Genomic DNA, 19403 nt, shown 5'->3' on the forward strand with positions numbered 1-19403 from the left:
CCTCTGTGTCCCTGGCACCTCCAGAGCAATGTCTGTGTCCCTGGCACCCCCAGACCAACATCTCTGTGTCCCCATCACCTCCAGAGCAATACCTGTGTCCCTGTCACCTCCAGGGACCCCGGCGTCCCCAGCACGCACCATTTTCTCACCCCATAAAACCCAGGTAAAAGCCTTGGGCTGCACCATCCCAGCACAGGAACCTGTGGTTGGGGGGCAACAACATGACCCCCCCAACCCAGCTGCGTTTAGCAGAGAGCTTTGCAAAAAAACAACCCACTAAAGAGCAAACTGGGGTGAACAAGCCAGTTCCTTCTCACCTGGAAGGGCGATAGTGGTTTATATCAATGCGCTCTTTTATTTTTAGAGGGGATAAAACCCAGAAGCTAGCTCAAAAAGTGTCATTTGAGCCAGAAGGGAAGTGGCTTGAGTATTTCTTTTGCTGTGAAAAAGAGTTGAATGGGGTGTGTGGGGCTTGGGTTATTCAAAGTTTTCCTCTTCGGGTGGATTTTGGGTTGCGAGCTGGGCAGGGTTGGCACAGAGGATGCTCTGGGCTGTTTTATCCACTTCTCTCGACATGCAGCCAGCTGAGACCAGGCAAACTCAGCTCCCATAAGCCCAGCACAGGGTTTGTCTCAGCCTGGTCACTGGTTTCTCAGGCCAGCACCGAGCTTTGCAGGAAACCTCAATGAGCAGAAAACTAGCCAGCACATCCCTTGACCTGCAGCCAGCCCCGCGGCAAACTCAGGTTTGCAAAGAGCTGCTCAAACCACTTTTTTGTAGGTGTGCAATAAAAACAATAAAAATAAAGTATGGAAATTCACCCATTAGGCTGTTTGTGAGCTGGAGCCCAGCTCATCTCGGTTCTTGAGTTACTGATTAAACAAACAGGAGCGTCACAGCTCTCGTGTGTGTCGCTGGGGTTTGCAACACGGAAATCACCCTCTGCACTGACTGAAAGGAGCTTGGAGCCGGGGGGGCTGGGCTCTGCTCCCCAGGAACAAGCGCCAGGAGCAGAGGAAACGGCCTCAAGTTGCGCCAGGGGAGGTTGAGGTTGGATTTAGGAACAATTTCTTCCCCAAAGGGCTGTGGGGCATTGGAACAGGCTGCCCAGGGCAGTGCTGGAGTCACCAGCCCTGGAGGGCTGGACAGACAGACAGGAGGTTCTCAGGACGTGGGGCAGGAACAGCGGTGGGTTAATGATTGGACTTGATGATCTTGAGGAGCTTTTCCAATCAAAATGATTCTCTCAGGGCCGGTGCTCATCAACACCAGCCAGCCCAGCCCAAACTCATAAATCACAGAATCATTTTGGTTGGAAAAGACCCTCAAGACCATCGAGTCCAACCATTAACCCAACACTGGCACTAAACCATGTCCCTTCGAGGCCACTTGTCCCACACCACAAGCATGAAGAGCAGGCGGGGGCTGCAGCCATTGCCCCATCACCGACCTCTGCAAAACCAAGAGCAAAGAAATAAAACCCTACAATAAGGAAAACCCTATAGCAAGAAAAGAAACAGCAAGGAGATGTCAGCAGGGACCCTTCCCAAAACGAGCTTTTCTCTCCCCGTTCCTCGTTCCTTGCTGGGATTTGCACCATCATTTGCAGAGCACGTCCCAATGGTTTTTACAATGCCAGCCCCGCGTGCTATGGGGACGCCGTGTGCTGCCTCCCGCCACCCTCGTCTTTTTAAAGCATCTTGCTTGAGTCACCGGCCTAAAAATACACACGGCGTCGCCTGACGCTTCTGGGTCCGTGCGAAGGGGTTTGCTGTCGGTGGTACAACACACAGACAGCCCCAAACTTGGTTTCCCAGGTAAGGGAACAGGCAAAAAGGCTCCGTATCCTCATGGTTGTGATAGAGCATGGCTATGAGAGCGATGGGATGCTCAACGTGGACCTGAGTGAGGCAGCAGCATCCTCACCTCGGGCACATGGATGTGAACTGCAATGACTCAACACACAAAACCAAAGCAGTGAAGTTGTATATGAAACGTTCCTTCTCCTGAATAAAATACAGCCTTAATACCCCTGGAAGTTAACTCACGATCACATAAATAAACCTTCAATTTAGTTTTAGCTAATCCATTTTGATTACATTTCAAAAGGCAGATGGAAGTTGATCAGCCATCATGATGACAGATATAAATAATTTGTACTCATGTTGAATATCAAGGCTTTGAAACTTCTCTGCATGCACAATTTCAGGAACTTGGGAGCAATCCCCCTGAATGTCCCATCCTTTAAACCAGATGGAAGTATATGTTGTTAAGCATTTATCTTAGCAACTGCTAGAAGCACAGACCTTGATCTCTACTGATTGATACATTAGAATTAGAGCGGTGAGAGACAGCAAGAAGGGTTTCTCTATAGAGCTGAGGATGGTGCCAGAGCAGGGACTAGCTATACCAGCCCTCTAAGTAGAAAAACTATTCAATTCACCTCTTCACGCATTTTTCACACCAGATTTTGTTGTTTGGTCGGTTGGGTTCATTCTTTCCGCGGTCCCGCTCTCTGCAGGTGACGCGCCTCGTAACCATGTCCCCTTCTCATGCAGGGACAACTGGGGCGTCCCCATTCGCTCTGCCTTGCCTCTGGCCACCCCCTAGGTGATACCATGGATGCTACAAGCAACACCAGCCTGCAGACCACATCCCGCTGCGGCCGCCCAGCATGGCGCCACGCCAGATGAGTGCTTTCCGCTAAATCGGGATCAACCAGCAAGAGGATAAAGCAAAATCAGTAAAGCCCCTGTCCCAGCTCGGTAGCAGGTGCAGAAATGTTCCACTGAGGCTTTGCTGCAGCTCTGGGGAAGAGGCTGGTACCCAAAGAGCTTCTCCTCCGAGAAATATCTAAAATACATATCTAAAGAGCAAATCCCACATACTGTATCACAGGGACCCTCGCAGGGGATGTTGCAGTGGGGACAATGGTCCAGGACAGGCCCCAGGGAAAGGGAACTCGGCTCCTGGTTGAGAGTGGGAATTGCTGACTTAGGAAGCTGGTATTTATTTCTCAGAGCATGTGCTGGGAATGTTTTGCTCTGGCTCTTCTTTTTCCCCACTTTCTCTTCATTTTCTGCTTTCCCCATGCCCACAACATGTCCCCTTGCCCTCTCGGGGAACCCGTGGGGCCAAGGCTGGGGCTGGATGTCCCATCTGTGTCACGTCTGTGTCCCTGCATTGACGAGTGATGCTGCTGGGGAGAGGGATGCAGAGAGAGAGCGTCCCATGGATAACAGCATCCTGCAAGGTGCATCTCATGGATAACATCCCATGGATAACAGCATCACAGAATCACAGATGGTTTGGGTTGATGGGACCTCAAAAGCTCCCCCAGTTCCCCCTGCCATGAGCAGGGACATCTGCACCAGCTCAGGCTGCTCAGAGCCCGTCCAGCCTGGCCTGGGATGTCTCCAGGGATGGTTCAGCCACCACCTCTCTGGCCAACCTGGGCCAGGCTCTCAACACCCTCAGCACAAACTATTTCTCCCTCATGTCCAGCCTGAATCTCCCTCTTTTAGTTTAAAACCATCACCCCTTGTCCTATCACAACAGACCCTGCTCAAAAGTCTGTCCCCATCTTTCTTCTCGGCCCCTTTTATGTCTGGAAAGGCCACACTAAGGTCTCCCCGGAGCTTCTGTCCTCCAGCTGAATACCCCAACTCTCTCACCTGTCCCCAGCAGAGCTGTTCCAGCCTCGGGTCATTCCTGGGGCTCCTCTGGCCCCTCTCCAGCAGCTCCATGTGTGTCCTGTGCTGAGGACCCAGAGCTGGACCAGCACTGCAGGGGGGTCTCACCAGAGCGGAGCAGAGGGGCAGAATCCCCCCAAACCTGCTGCTCACGGGGCTGGGGACGCAGCCCAGGACACGGGTGGTTTCTGGGCTGCCAGCGCACATGGCCGGGTCATGGCCGATGTCCCACCCCAGCACCCCAAGTCCTTCTCCCGGAGCTGCTCCCCATCCCTGCATCCCCAGCCTGGACTGATGCCGAGTTGTCCCGACCCAGGTGCAGGACCTTGCACTTGGCCTTGCTGAACCTCATGATGTTCACATGGCCCCACTGCTCCAGCTTGTCCAGGTCCCTCTGGGTGGATCCCGTCCCTCAGGTGTGTCCCCTGCACCACTCAGCTTGGTGGCACTGCAACGTTGCTGAGGGTGCTCTCGATCCCACTGTGTCATTGATGAAGATATTAATTAGTCTTTGTCCCAGTACAGACTCCCAAGGGACACGACTTGTCACTGGTGTCCATCCAGACATTGTGCCATTGACCACCACTCTCTGGGTATGACCGTCCAGCCAGTTCCTCATCCACCAAACAGCCTGCCCATCAAATCCATATCTCTGCATCCCACAGGGAGCATCCCATGGATACCAGCGTCCTGCAGAGAGTATCCCATGGATAATATCCCATGGATACCAGCGTCCTGCAGAGAGTATCCCATGGATAATAGTCCATGGATACCAGCGTCCTGCAGAGAGTATCCCATGGATAATATCCCATGGATACCAGCGTCCAGCAGAGAGTATCCCATGGATAATATCCCATGGATACCAGCGTCCTGCAGAGAGTATCCCATGGATAATAGTCCATGGATACCAGCGTCCTGCAGAGAGTATCCCATGGATAATATCCCATGGATACCAGCGTCCAGCAGAGAGTATCCCATGGATAATAGCCCATGGATACCAGCGTCCTGCAGAGAGTATCCTATGGATAATAGCTCATGGATACCAGCGTCCTGCAGAGAGTATCCCATGGATAATATCCCATGGATACCAGCATCCTGCAGAGAGTATCCATGGATGACATCCCATGGATAACAACAGCTCAGAGGTGCCCCTGGGCAGCACCTCTGACCATCCTGGCCAGAGTCCGACAGGGCTGGAGGCCACCGGGGTGAACAAGGGCACACCCCACGTTTCGATGTCCCCTCAAGCCCAGTACAGACACAAGGGACGGCTCCAACTCCCCCAGCCAAGCACCCCAAGTCTCATAGCCCCTGTACCCCCACCTTGTCTGGGCCAAGATATTAGTTCAAAATAAAGCTGAGGAGGGCAGCAAAGACACTACCTCCCCTCCAGGGTGGGGGGACACCCTATGGGACCCCAGGTTTGTCCCAAACCACGTCAGACGTGACGCAGCCCCAGCCGGGCACACGGTGACGGAGGAGCCCATGAAACGAAACCAAGAGCTTCCACCACCACCAATGTCCCCTCGTTGCACCCTCCGTGTCCCCCTCCCCAGCCCCTGTTCCCTTCTCCTGCGGGTGACACCCCGAAACGGCCGCTCGGAGCCACCCCCGTCCCGCACCCAGCACAGAACACACCAGGAAGTTTTTTTCCGGTCGCTCCCACACTCTGTGAAAAGTTCGGTGCCCCAAGTGCCGCTTCCCACAGCTCCACCCCAGACCCCAACACACCTGGGCTGGCGGCCACCACCTCGTCCTGCCCCAGGGACACACTGAACCCCCCCGCCCCCTTCCCTGAGTCCGTGTGATGAGTGTGCGAGCGCTCAGCCCTCCACTCACCTTGCGGTGAGGGGCTCGGTCCCCCCGTCACACCCTGGGGCACCCAGGGATGGGGGAGCAGGAGGCAAGTGACACTTACAGCAAGGTGGCCGTCCCCTGTGTCCCCACGGCGAGCCCGCGCTGACGGAGCCGGCGCTTCCTGCTGCGGCTGACAAGTGTGCGCAGAGGCATTTGCGTAGCGCCCCGGCAGCAGGCAGCACGCAGGCAGGCAGCAGGCAGGGCCCACGCGTAGGCAGGCTCACACACGTGCCGCAAGCAGCTGCTCAAGCCTGGCATACAAATGGGGAAACTGAGGCACGGCGCACCCAGCCCAGGACCAGCTCGTTTGGGTGGTCACAGCGCGGGGTGGCGGACGCAGGCAGCAGATGCAGGCAAACCCCAAAGCCCACTGAGCGATGCCGCAACCCCAAAGCACCGGGGGGAATCCAAGGCAAGCACGCCGTGGGAAGCAGGGGACGGGGACAATGGGGACTTGTGACTCACCCTGGTCACCCAGGAGGGTCTCTGGCTGCCAACCAGCCCTGTGGGCTCCATCATCCCTCACGCCGGGACCCAGCGCATCCCTCCCCGGACCATCCTCATCCACTTTTCTCGGCCAAGTTGGATCCTGGCTCCATCCAACCCTGTTCCCGTTGTCCCCCCGCAGTGTGGGGACCCCAGCGCAGCCGGAGTCACCCCAAAGGCAGGGGACAGGGACAGCCAGGCAGGGCTCCAGCAGGCAGGGCTGCCTGCTCTGCCCCCGGCCTTCCCCTATCTATGCAGGTATTTAAATGACTCACGGCTTTATTGCTCGGTTCCCCAGGGAACAGACGGGCTCTCACCCTGTTTGGCACCACACTCCAGCCCCGCTCCCCCACCGAAACCAGTGAGTTTCCACCATTTCACTGGAAGAGGGGGTGGGTGTTCCCAGCTTTATCTCATATTCTCTATATCTACCCCAAATCTGCCTTGCCCCGCTCCCATCCATCACTCCAGCCCTGTCCCCAGCGGGAAGCAGGTTTTGCCATCCTGACATAGATCCTGGCCAGGTATGGAGGGTCAGTGACACAAAAACACGGCGAGTGTCCTCAGGGTGCTGCTGGGACCTCGGTGACAGCTCAGAGCTGAGCTCCAGCCTGGGACAAACCTCTGCTGGGGGGTCCTGCATTCCATTCCATTCCATTCCATTCCATTCCATTCCATTCCATTCCATTCCATCCCATCCCACCCCACACCATCCCCATCCTCCATCCCCCAGGGCATCTCTCCCCATTCCCACCAACGAGGGTTCATCCCTGTGGGATTTCGCACCAGCTGGCCCTGGCACATCCCTGGAACACACAAGACAATGCTGGGATGTGACAGCCCTTGGAGGTGGGATGGGAGGTGGGAGAGCTGGCTGGGGGCACTGGGAGGGTCCCGCTGTCCCTGTCCCCCACTCCGGGCAGGCAGCACTGGGGGAGGATGGGGACCGAGGGCTCCTCACATGATGTCCCCGCAGAGGAAACATGTGTTTCGCAAAGCTAAAGGAAATGACACAGGCTCCTGCCTGGCTGCCTGAGAGGAGGTTGAAACAGGTATAGAAGCACCGTCCCCTCTGCTGAGAGACCCCAAAACACAGCCCCCCACTGACACCCCCATGCCCGGTGCAGCAGCTCCCCACAACAGCTGCAATCACCCCCAGCAGATGACAAGCATCCCCCAGACCTCCTCAGGTTCCATCGCGTTTCTGTCCATCTAACACCCATCCTACTACAACAGCAGCCCAGGACCCCTCGTTCTGTCTCCTGTGGGTGGTATCCCCCTCTCCCAGGGAGGCCCCCCCATTTTTCAGACTGGGAAAACATTGGTGGGGTTGGTTTTGGGTGCAGGGCTGGGCATGGACCCACATCCCATCTTCCCCTGCATCACATCACCCCCCTGTATCACATCACCCCCTGCATCGCATCTCTCCCTGCATCCCAACATCTCCTGCATCCCAACACCTCCTGCATCCCTTCTCCTCACTCCACATGCCATCACCTCCATATCCAATCTCCCCCATCATCCTATATCCCCCCTGTATCCCATCACCCCCTGCATCCCATCTCTCCATGCATCTCATCTCACATCCCACATCCCATTTCTCCCTGCATATCACCAGGCCCCATCCGATCTCCCCCTGCACTCCATCTCCCATTCCATCTCCTCCTGCATCCCATCTCTTCATGCATCTGATCTCCCCTTGCATCGCATCACCTGCAGCATCCCATCTCCCATCCCATGTCCCCCTGCATCCCATCACCCCACACATCCCATCACCTCCCGCATCCCATCTCCCATCCTGCACCTCATTTTCCCCCACATCCCATTATCTGCTGCATCCCATCTCCCACCCCACATCCCATCTCCCCCTGCATCCCATCTCCCATCCCATTTCCCCCGGCATCCCATTTCCCCCTGCATACCACCTCCCATTCCATCTCTCCCTGCATTCCATCTCCCATCCCATCTCCTCCTGCATCCCATCTCCCCCTGCATTCCATTTCCCATCCCATCTCCTCCTGCATCCCACCTCCCATTCCATCTCTCCCTGCATCCCATCTCCCGCTGCATCCCACCTCCCATTCCATCTCTCCCTGCATCCCATCTCCCGCTGCATCCCACCTCCCATCCCATCTCCCCCTGCATCCCATCTCCCCCTGCATCCCACCTCCCACCCCATCTCCCCCTGCATCCCACCTCCCATTCCATCTCCTTCTGCATCCCACCTCCCATCCCATCTCTCCCTGCATCCCATCACCCCCCACATCCCATCCCGCATCCCGTTTTCCCCCACATCCCATCCCGCATCCCGTTTTCCCCCACATCCCACCTCCCATCCCAATGCCGTGACTGTGACCTGCACCCCAACAGCCCATGCGACGGCCGGTACCGGTGACACGTTCCCGGGGAATTAACAACAACAGCCGGCGAGCTGCCGGCACAGCCCACGCGCGGCAGCTCAGCTGGAGGGGCTGACTCAGGCACGGGCACAGATCTCCGTGTTCCCGGCGCCGAGCGGCACTGCCTGTCTGGAGCAGGGCTGGGACGAGGCAGGACCATCTGGGGAGGAAGGGCTCACCGGGAGATGGGGACAAGAGGCTGTTGGGCCCCGAGGTGATGGGATGCCCGTGTGGGGCTCCCCATGAGGATGCATCACGGTGAGGGGCTCAGGGACCCCCAGCCCCGCTTCTGTTTGGCCGTGACCAACACGGTACCCAGTCTTGAGGATAACATGTCCCCTCTGAGCGCTGCTATCTGCTTCTGGCCACCTCCTCCCCGGGCAGGGAGGCTCTGCAGCTGCCCTCCAAGTATTTGTGGGCCCTGTAGCTGGGGGGGGCACAGCATCCTCCCCCAGGGCCGACTGCCCGGGTTTCAGATGCAAAGTTCACTACAACCACCCCTTCTGGTCCGCACCCCTATTGAGATCTTCCTGCCACGCCAGAGCCAGCGGTATCTCTGCTGATCCAACCAGGCGCAATCCCACAGGGGGAAAAGACACCCCCCAAGCAGCCCCCGGCTTTGCAGGACAAGGGGTCCACCCAAAATCCCTCGTCTTTTATGCCCAGAGGGAAACAACTCACAGCTGATCCAGCAAAGCTGTGATTTCATACACCCCTGCAGCTGCCGGGCACAAAAAGGGTCAATGGGCAGGCTCTGAAATCTGGGATCAAGATCCCAGGGCTCTGGTGCTTCGATCCTGTGTCACCGGATCATCCTGTGGCTCCCACTCACTCCTGCAATTAATAATGGAAGTATCGTTTGGTCCATGTTTTGTTCTTGCACCTCCAAATGGGTCCAACACCACCCCAGCCAGAACGATGCGACTGTGGCACTAGGAAAAGGGTCAAACATGCCAATAGGCTGCAAAAGCTCCCAAAATCAGGCTGGGGGCGTGGGGGGGATCCAAAAGCCTTGAGGAGTGTTGCAGGAGGGATGCGGGAGATGCTTCTTGTTCCGGGGTGATGCGGGGGGATGGGGCCGAGGCAGCATCCCCAGGCCAAGGGGCTGCCGGGGCTCAGCCTTCCCCCCAAAACCAAACCATCCCAGCTCACAAAATGTCACCGGGCTAAAAATAACCCCATAGCAGCATCAAAGCCGCCCCTTGGGGAGGGAAATCAGCTTCCCAGGAGCAGGGTGGGCGTATTTCCCAGGAACGTTGCTGGGGGAGAAGGAACCGGAGCAGGAGAGGGCTCACAGCATCACTTTTTGGTCCCGGTCGCTAAGTATCCCTCCCGGTCTCCAGGCAACCCCGGGGACCACGGGAGATGCTGCTCGTGCTTTGTTTCGGGAAAGGGGAAGGAGAATAGAGGGTTTGGGGTAGAAAACCCGGGTGCTTACATTAATTCCACTTATATCCATCCCAGCTTCCTGAAGGAAACTCATCTGCAAAACTCCTGGCGGGGCTGGGGCATTTTGGGGGCAGAAATTTCCCACCTGGGTGCAAAGCTCCAGCTCCTCCAGCCCTTCCCCTGCATCAAATGGGAATTTCAAGCCCCAGCTGCTCCTCCACAGCCTGGAAAAGCCCTCGGCCGTGGTCACACCACACAGCGACAACTGAATTATCTATACCGCCCTATATGGCTTCACAACCACCTCCCAAGTGTGGGTTAGAGCTGCACGGTCCCAGCACGCTGGGCTGGGTTTGCAAAATGTGGGAAGTTTGCACGTCCCAGGGGAATTCAGCTGAGATCAGGGGGAACTTCATTGCTGTCGTTTAATTAAGCATTTTCTTCTCTTGCTGGGCAATCATTTCCATGGGGTGCTATCGCGCAGCCGCACGGGCTTACGCAAGACCGGCTCACCACCAAACTGGAAGTCTCTTTGCAAAGTTTTCAGCCCTTTTCTCAGACAGATAAGCCTTTTAAATCACATTTTTTAAAAACCAAATAACCCAAGTGATGCCCTGAGGTGCCTTCAACCCTCTGCCCGCCTGACCTGAGCTGCAGATGGACCAGCTCAGGCTAAATATCGATGTTTATCCCCCTTGAACTCCCTCAATTTCTACACTTCTTACAGTATGAGGTCTCTAATTTTTTTATGTCAAGGGGTTTTATTGACTTGTGGCCAGGAGCGCAGGTCCCAGGGGGGGAGATGTGGCTTCGTTTCATGTCACCCCCTTTTGGGATGCGAGGGATGTGATGCAGCATCCCCCACTGTCTCTGCAAGGGGAAGGGTGTGGGGATTTCCCACCTGAAATCCCTCGGTGCTTCAGCCTCTGGAGATCAAATCGAGCAGCAAAACACCCCAATCTGTGCCAGCTGGAAATTCCCCGGGTGCTGGAAGCGGCCCCAGCAGGGCCCCATGGGGACCAGCCAGATCCTGGCAGGTATTTTGCCTCTGGCTCTAGCAGCAGAGGGTGGGGAAGGCAAATCCCCTTCCCCCTCTTGGTTTGACTGCAAATTAATTAATTAGCTAATTAATTAATTAGTTATATTTTCTCCATGCAGTTAGAAACCTTTCTTTTCCATAGCCAGTGCAGTTGCTGTTTGTGTTTAGTTTGAGAACACGCGGATAACACCCCAGGACAGAGTTTTCATTGCTGTTTTCTGAGAGGCCGGGTCTCTGCCCACAGGTGTGGGGCAGCGGGAAGGGGACACGAGTGGGACAGACCTTGGTTGACCCCGGGCTGATCAGTGACAATATTCCATGCCATCAGCATCATGCTTCCTATTTAAGGAGAGTCAGGAATCTTTCACCTTAGGGTTTTTTGGAACCAGGATGGAGACCTGTTTAGGAGTTTATTTATTTCAGCCTTTCATCCACCTTTTTTGCAGAGAAATCTGGGCCCTTTCTGCCTTTTTCTCTCTTTACTCCCCCAATCAGCTGTTTGGGATCAGGTTCTGCTGCCTGGGACTGGCTGCTCAGTGCAGACAGTTTGTGAGCAATTGAACTGAGCATCTTTTACTTTATATTCTATTTCTATTTTATACATCTTATTACTCGTAGTGTATTTTGTTGTTTTATTAAATGGTTCATCTCGATCTGCAAGTTTCTCCCTTCCCTTTTGATTCTCCCTCCTATTCTGGGGTGAAGGGGGTGAGCGAGCAGCTCTTATGCTACATTACCAGCTTGGGTTAAACCACAGCAGCTGCTCAATGCCAAGCGAAGGGATGGCGGCCTTGGGGTTGGTTTGCATGGGGTATAGCTGGGCAGGGGGAGAGGGACGTGCAACGTGGCTGGGTGTGCAGTATGGTATGGCATGAAGTGCAGTATGGCACGGTGCGCAGTATGGCATGGTGCGCAGTATGGCATGGTGTGCAGTATGGCAGGGAGTGCAGTATGGCAGGGTGTGCAGTATGGCATGAAGTGCAGTATGGCAGGGCGTACGGTATGGCAGGATGTGCAGCATGGCATGGTGTGCAGTATGGCAGGATGTGCAGTATGGTAGGGTGTGCAGTATGACACAGTGTGCAGTATGGCAGGATGTGCAGTATGGCATGGTGTGCAGCATGGCAGGTTGTGCAGCATGGCAGGGTGCGCAGTATGGCAGGGTGTGCAGTATGGCAGGGTGTGCAGTATGGCATGGCATGCAGTATGGCATGGCGTGCAGTATGGCATGGTGTGCAGTATGGCATGGCGTGCAGTGTGGCATGGTGTGCAGCATGGCAGGGTGTGCAGCATGGCAGGGTGTGCAACAGGGTACGGCATGAAGTGTGGCTGGTCCATGGAGTGTGGCAAAGCATGCAACATGGCCAGTTGTGCAACGTGGCCAGGTGTGCAACGTAGCACAGAGTGCAGCACGACTGGGTGGGCAGCGTGACCAGGTGTGCGGTGTGGCCGGGTGTGCAAGTGCAGCATGACACAGCGTGCAGCACAGCTGAGCGTGCAGGTAGGCCAGGTGTACAGTGTGGCAAGATGTGCAGTGCGGCACAATGTTCAGCATGCCTGGGCGTGCACGTGTAACATGGCTGTATGTGCAACATGGTGAGCAGGGACAAGGGCAGGGGACAGTGCAGCATGGCTGGGTGTGCATATGTAACGTGGCTGGGTGTGCAAGTGCAATGTGGCTGGGTGTGCATGTGGCATGTGCAACATGGCACAGTGTGCAGCTTGGCCGGGTGTGCTACATGGCTGGGTGTGCATGTGCAATATGGCTGCATGTGCAGCGTGTCAGGGTATGCAAGCGCAGTGTGGCTGGGCGTGCATGTGCAACATGGGACGGTGTGCAGCATGGCTGGGCGTGCAGCATGGTCAGGTGTGCGACGTGACTGGGTGTGCGTATGCAGCGCGGCTGGGTATGCAACCTGGCTGGGTGTGCAAATGCAATGTGGCTGGATGTGCATGTGCAGTGTGTCTGGGTGCGTATGTGCAACATGGCACAGTGTGCAGCATGGTCAGGTGTGCCGTGTGGCTGGGTGTGCATGTGCAACATGGCACAGTGTGCAGCATGGTCAGATGTGCGGTATGGCTGGGTGTGCATGTGCAACATGGCACGGGGTGCAGCATGGTTGGGCATGCAGCATGGTTGGCTGTGCAATTTGGCTGGGTGTGCATGTGCAGCGTGGCTGGGTGTGCAATGTGTAACATGGCTGGGTGTGCAGTGTCTCTGGGTGTGCATGTGCAACATGGCACAGTGTGCAGCATGGTCAGGTGTGCGGTGTGGCTGGGTGTGCATGTGCAGTACGGCTGGGTGTGCACGTGTAACATGGCACAGTGTGCAATGTGGCCGGGTGTGCATGTGCAACATGGCACAGTGTGCAGCATGGTTGGGTGTGCAATTTGGCTGGGTGTGCAAGTGCAGCGCGGCTGGGTGTGCACGTGTAACATGGCACAGTGTGCAATGTGGCCGGGTGTGCATGTGCAGCACGGCACAGTGCGCAGCATGGCTGAGCATGCAGCTAGGCCAGGAGTGCAATGTGGCAAGATGTGCGGCGTGGCATGGTGTGCAACATGGCTGGGTGTGCAACATGCCAGGGTGTGCATGTACAATGTGCCTGGGTGTGCATGTGCAACATGGCACAGTGTGCAACATGCCGGGGTGTGCATGTACAATGTGCCTGGGTGTGCATGTGCAACATGGCACAGTGTGCGACATGCCAGGGTGTGCATGTACAACGTGCTTGGGTGTGCATGTGCAACATGGCACAGTGTGCAACATGCCAGGGTGTGCATGTACAATGTGCCTGGGTATGCATGTGCAACATGGCACAGTGTGCAACGTGGCTGGGTGTGCAACGTGGCACCATGTGCTGGCCAGGTGTGCAATGTGGCCGGGTGTGCAACAGGGCGAAGTGTGCGGTGTGGCTGGTCATGCCATGCAGAAACAAAAGCGTGCGACATGTCGGGGTGTGCAGCGTTTCAGCGTGTGCCACGCGCTGCCCGAGGCTCAGAGCCCGGGCGCCCCAGGTGACACTCACTGGGGCCACCTTAGGACACAAGATTGAGGTCAGGTTGCCCGTGGCAAGCAGGGACAGGGCAGGGGACAGGCAGGGACAGGGCAGGGGACAGGCAGGGACAAGAGTAGGGGACAAACAGGGGCAAGGGCAAGGGACAGGCAGAGCTCTCCTGCAGCAACTAACAGCGCCAAGATCCCCAAAACCTCCATGGAAATCACCTCCCGGGGGCAGAGCATCACTGTGCCACTCTAAGGAGCAAAGTGGACACTCTTAGACCCCTGTTTTTGGCTTCTCCCCAGGGTGAAATAACTCACACTCTAAAAATGTCATATTTTTCATGCCTTCAAGCTGCTCTTTGCTCAAAGCCGCGGCCTCCGGGGTGCACAGAGCAGCGAAACAGCCCGTACTCAAATCTGCAGCACTTCCTTCCCCCCGGCGCCTCTCGGCACATCGCAGCCATCCCGGTTCACCCAGCGCACCCGCCAACCTGCCACACTGGTGGCTGCAGCTGGGGAACGCGGCTGCTGGGCTTTCCCTCTGCGGGAACAAGTTCTGCTGAAAGTTGGGGGGTTTTTTTTAGCCATTTTTTAACATGAAACATAGCAAACCGCCCCGAAACTGAGTCCAGTGAGGCTTCCCCACGGGGCTGACGGGAGCCACATCTCCAACGTGTCATGTTCCTGTTCCCCCTTTGAAGCCGCTTCCTCAAACAGAGCGCAGTGACTTCACGGCGATGCCACCAGCGCTGTCCCACAGGAGCCACAGGAGGATTTTCCTAAGGAAAAACCCCATTTTTTCCCCTGTATTCCCCAGAGAAGGGTCTCCCTGGGATTTTTGTGCATGCCGGGATGGCTCGGTGGAGAAGATGTGGGGATCGCACAGGCTCTGCCACCCTTGTGATTTCCAACGCAAGCACGGCTTTGCAGGGAAGGCTCCCAGCTCCATCGCCTTCATGAGTAATAACCCAGCCGGGGAAAAAGCAAAGTGATTCAGACGCTGCTTTTCCCAGCCCCCAGCGCCTGGAAGAACCTTTGATGCTGGATATTAATAATAGGTGAGCGCAAAGGCATGGGAATGCAGAGCTTGGGGACAGTGGCACTTGCGCCCCCACACTTGTGTGTGTCACTAGCAAAGCATCACCGGTTAAAGTGAGGGTGTGTTCCCCGTGCACACACACATTGTGCACCCCTGCCTGTCCTTTGCAGCGGCAGCAAGGAGGGGTATGTGACAGATGCAACGGGACACTGTCCCCTCCTCGACAGACCTCTGGTCACCTCGTCCTGCAAACACCCCTCTGCTGGGTGCAGTTTCGGGTCAACAAGGGGCTGGCGGAGCCTCACAGCATCACCTTGTCCATGAAGCCACTGCCACTGACCTCTCCCCACCTCCCTGCCCTAACATCGGTGTCTCGTCCCCTGTGGTCCCACCACCAGCGTACAGCATGCACACAACTGTCACCGGCTCCCTGCCACCTCCTGGGGACAGTCTCAGCCCAATGTGGCGCCTCCGAGCCTCTCAAGTCCTTCCCGATCCCTGGACAAGACGCCAGACATAGAGTCACAGAATCATCGAATCACAGGATGGTTTGGGTTGAAGGGACCGTTAAATCTCCCCCAGCCCCCCTGCCATGAGCAGGGACATCTGCACCAGCTCAGGGTGCTCAGAGCCCCGTCCAGCCTGGCCTGGGATGTCTCCAGGGATGGTTTATCCACCACCTCTCTGGCCAACCTGGGCCAGGCTCTCACCACCCTCAGCATCAAAAATCCCCTGATGTTCCTGTCCTGGGGGATCCATCCCCTTCCAGACGGGGGTTACGGAGCAGAGGGACCCGACCAGGGCTGGGGTGGGAGGAGCAGTGTGTCCCTGGGGGACCCTCTGCCAGGACGATGTGTCCCTGGCTGCATCCCATCCCAGGAAAAAGCACATGGGGCTGTTCCATTAGCCCCCTTGGACCACAACGGTCCCATCTCCGGCTTTGCCCGCTGTGCTATGCCGGGGAGCACAGATGGACACGTTCACCAGCAGGAACCGCCCCGCCGCTGGGCAAATATTGAGACAGCAGAGCCCGGGCACCTCCCGATCGCTGCGCCCTGTCCCCGAGCTCCCGAGCACCCCAGCACCGCTGTCCCCTCCACACGGGGACCCCCAACACGGGTAGGGGTGCCCCTCTCCTGCACCCACGCCCTGCCTGTCCTCGCTCGGCTCTCCCTGTTTCCCCAGCACTCAAGTGTCCCCCAGGGGGAAGCTGAGACTCTCACCTTGGCGGGGGTGCCTTGGCCCCCCGGCTGGTGGCAGGGACAGGCGGTGGCGTCGCCGGCGGGGCCGGTTGTCCCGGTGGGTGCGTGTCCCGTGGGTTGGCACGGGTGAAACCACTCCTCCTGCCGCCCGCTTCCGGAACGGGCTCGCCGGAGCTGGCAGTGCCAAGGAGGAAGAGGAAGGCGAGGAAGGCCCAGGACCCCTCGGCTGCCCACCCAGCCTTCCCCTGCGGGCGGGTTGGGGCAGGTTGTGGGATCAGGCAGGAATTTGGGCAGAGAGCCCGAGGCAGCCGGCGCTGGAGCTGGTTCCGCTCGTACCCGGGAGGAGCTGGCAGGCTGCCCATGGGGCTCCCGCCGCAAGGGTGTCCCCCAAAAACCGCCCCAGCACTGCGGAAGAACCTGTGGCAGCAGGAAGGATGATGGTGCAAGAGCTGCTGGGGACAATGTTCCTCATCATGGGGTGGCCGTCCAGCACTGTCACACCTCCAGGGCACAGCAACAGCTCCCTGCTTCTGGGGTGCACCAGGCCCCCCTTAACGCTGCTTTAACGCTGCTCTGAGGACCCCCCCACGGCTGAACATCCCCAGAAAACCTGACCCCAGGGTGGTTTGGGCAGCTCTGGGGATGCCACAGGGCCGAGGAAGAGCTGGAGGAAGAGGGGAGCAATGGGGTGCAGCTCATGCCCCCCCCATGCAATGGGGCAGCCATGATCCCAGGGAGCACTGGAGGTGGTGGGGGGCACCCCCATGCCGAGCGGGAACAGGGAAGCGGTGGGGTGAAGCAGTTCCCCAAATCCCAGGCTGGGGTTTGTGGGGTCCCGGGGAGCTGCAGCCCCCCCGGGTCTCCCCCACCCATTCCTCAGCGGGTGCCTTGTGGGGTCACCCCATTGGTGGCTGCTCCTCGGCACAGTGGGGTCCCCCCTGTGTGGGCATCCCCTGCCTTGGGGAGGCGTTCAGAGGCAGCTGTCACCCCATCTCCCTTAGCAGCTCAGCTCCCCCTGCTTCCCAAATTAACCCCCCATGAGGTGTGATGCCTGGGAGTGACTGATGCTACACCCGGACACGGCCCCATCCCACTACAGCCGCTGGCACAGTCGGAACAGAGGGAATCCCAGGAGATGGGTCGGGAAAGAGGGACAGACCAAAAAGCTTCTGGACATGAGCAAGACCCTCTGCAGGGCCACGAGAGCTTCGCACGGACACGTGTCAACCACCGTCACCCTGTTCCCAGCCCGGCAGCCGTGCCCGGAGCTCCCGCAGCCGCTCTCCCACGCACGAGCGCGGCGCTGACAGCCTGCGCCCACTCTCCTGCCCGACGCCAGCCAGCCATCGAAACGCCTAAATAGCGACAAAGGGATGGAGCCACCTCCGCATCCCCCAGCAAGGGGCAGAGGGGGCAAGGGGGGCAGCTGGGGGGGCAAAGGGAGACCACGGGCTGCGGCGACCCCTCTGCTCGCTGCTGCGGAGCCGGGGAGGTGGCACCAGCGCCGTGCACCCCTTGCCCCTGCACCCCTTTCCCTCTCCATCCCCTCGCCCCCGTCCCATCCTGCCCATGCGCTCCCTGGGCTCCACACATTTGGGAGAGACCCTGGCACACTGCTCCGGCACCCACAGCCCCCCAGGGAGCAGTGCAACCCTTTCCCCCTGCTAATCCTTGCCAAAAATTACCCCAAGAGCCCCCCCACAACCCCCTCTGCGAGGATGCATCCCTGTGACTTACAGGAAAGCTGGTTGAACAGCCTGCTGAGCCATCCCATGCTCCTGCACCGAGGGCGAGCTCGTAGCTACGAAACGCTCGAGAGAAACAGGTTTCCCCCCCCACCTCCCACCGCCTCCCCCTTTCCCCAAACCACCCTCTTCATTGGCACAGAGAGAAGCGATAAAATCTGACGGGATTTATTAATAGCAGCTCTCCCATCACTAGGGAGCGACGCTTCAATAAACGGCTTCGAGCATCCCAGCACGGGGCTGCGGGAGGGAGAAAAGCACCAACTTACTTTTGCCAGGGAGCAGGGCCGGGGCCGGAGGTGATGGAGAAGGACACGGGTTGCAGCTCCAGAGCCACCACAAGCTCTTTGGTGGCACCAAGAAGTTGCATCGTGGGGAGGTGATGCCAGGAGAGGCAGCTGGGGGTGTTCTCGGAGCCAGGAGGGCTGGATGGAGCAGTCCCCACTCGTTCCAAGAGGGCAGAGGGATGCTGCAGGTTATTGCTGCCACCTTGAGGTTGGTCAGCCCGAGCTGCAGAAATACCCTTTGCCCCCCCCAGCACGCCAGGGAGTGTGGGGCTCCCCTCAGCCCCCACAACCTATAGCGAGTTCCAGCAAAGTGGTTATTTTTCTTATTCACTTCGCTAACCAATCTTGTTTTCACCTGCAGGGGACGACAAATCCTTTTCCCAAGTGGCTCAGACCCCAAACCCCTAAAAACAGCAGGAGTGAGGGGGTCTGGGGGAGACAGGGTGCCGAGCCATGGGTGGAGCAGGATTCGGGGTGCTCGGGTGTTTTTTGGGAGCTGTTGGAAGGAGCCAAGACAAGTGCTAGTGCCCCGACAGGGTCATCACCACCCCTGGGAGCACGGAGGGTCCCTGTGGGTGCTCCCAACCAGCACCCTCAGCCCTCGGGAGCAGGACACCAGGTTGGAAGGGGACAGGGGGTCAGGCCCTGAGGATTTGCAGGAAAGCACCCAATACGGGGGAAAGCACCCAACGTGGGGCTGGATCTGCTCTTCTTTCGCCATCTGACGGTCCCTGGTGAGGAGGCTGCTCGGCTCGCTGGGCCCTGGGCTCTTCTGCCGTGACACCAGCGTCCCTCACCCAGTGCAGCCACCACCTTCCTGGTGTCTCGGTCCCTCCACGGTGGGTTCACTCAGCCCAGCAGAGTCGAGATCCTGCCAGAACAACCCCAAAGTCCTTCCCCAACACCCCACTTTGGAGGGGGCCTTTGGGTCCTGTCCCAGGGCAAATAAGTGTCCTCTGAAAGGGGCTCCATGAAGTCCAGGTTGGACATGAAGCCGCTGATGCAGACCTGGAAAGGCAGGACCATGCCAGGCTGGGGGACATGCAACCCCAGCCCAAGGATGATGGATGAGGCTGAGACCACCATGTCTGGTCAACTCAGGGCAGCAGGACCACCCTTTCTCCTCCATCCGGAGCTACTGGTGGTGACCACTGCAGGCTTAGAAGGATGGTGGCCATGAAGCGCAGAAGAAGAGGTCTCCAGCTTCAGCACACCCGGGCAACCGCCTGGCTCCAGGCTGCGGGAACTGGTGCCATTGCCTGAG

Source organism: Nesoenas mayeri, assembly GCF_963082525.1.
Source record: "Nesoenas mayeri genome assembly, chromosome: 3".
NCBI lineage: Eukaryota > Metazoa > Chordata > Aves > Columbiformes > Columbidae > Nesoenas > Nesoenas mayeri.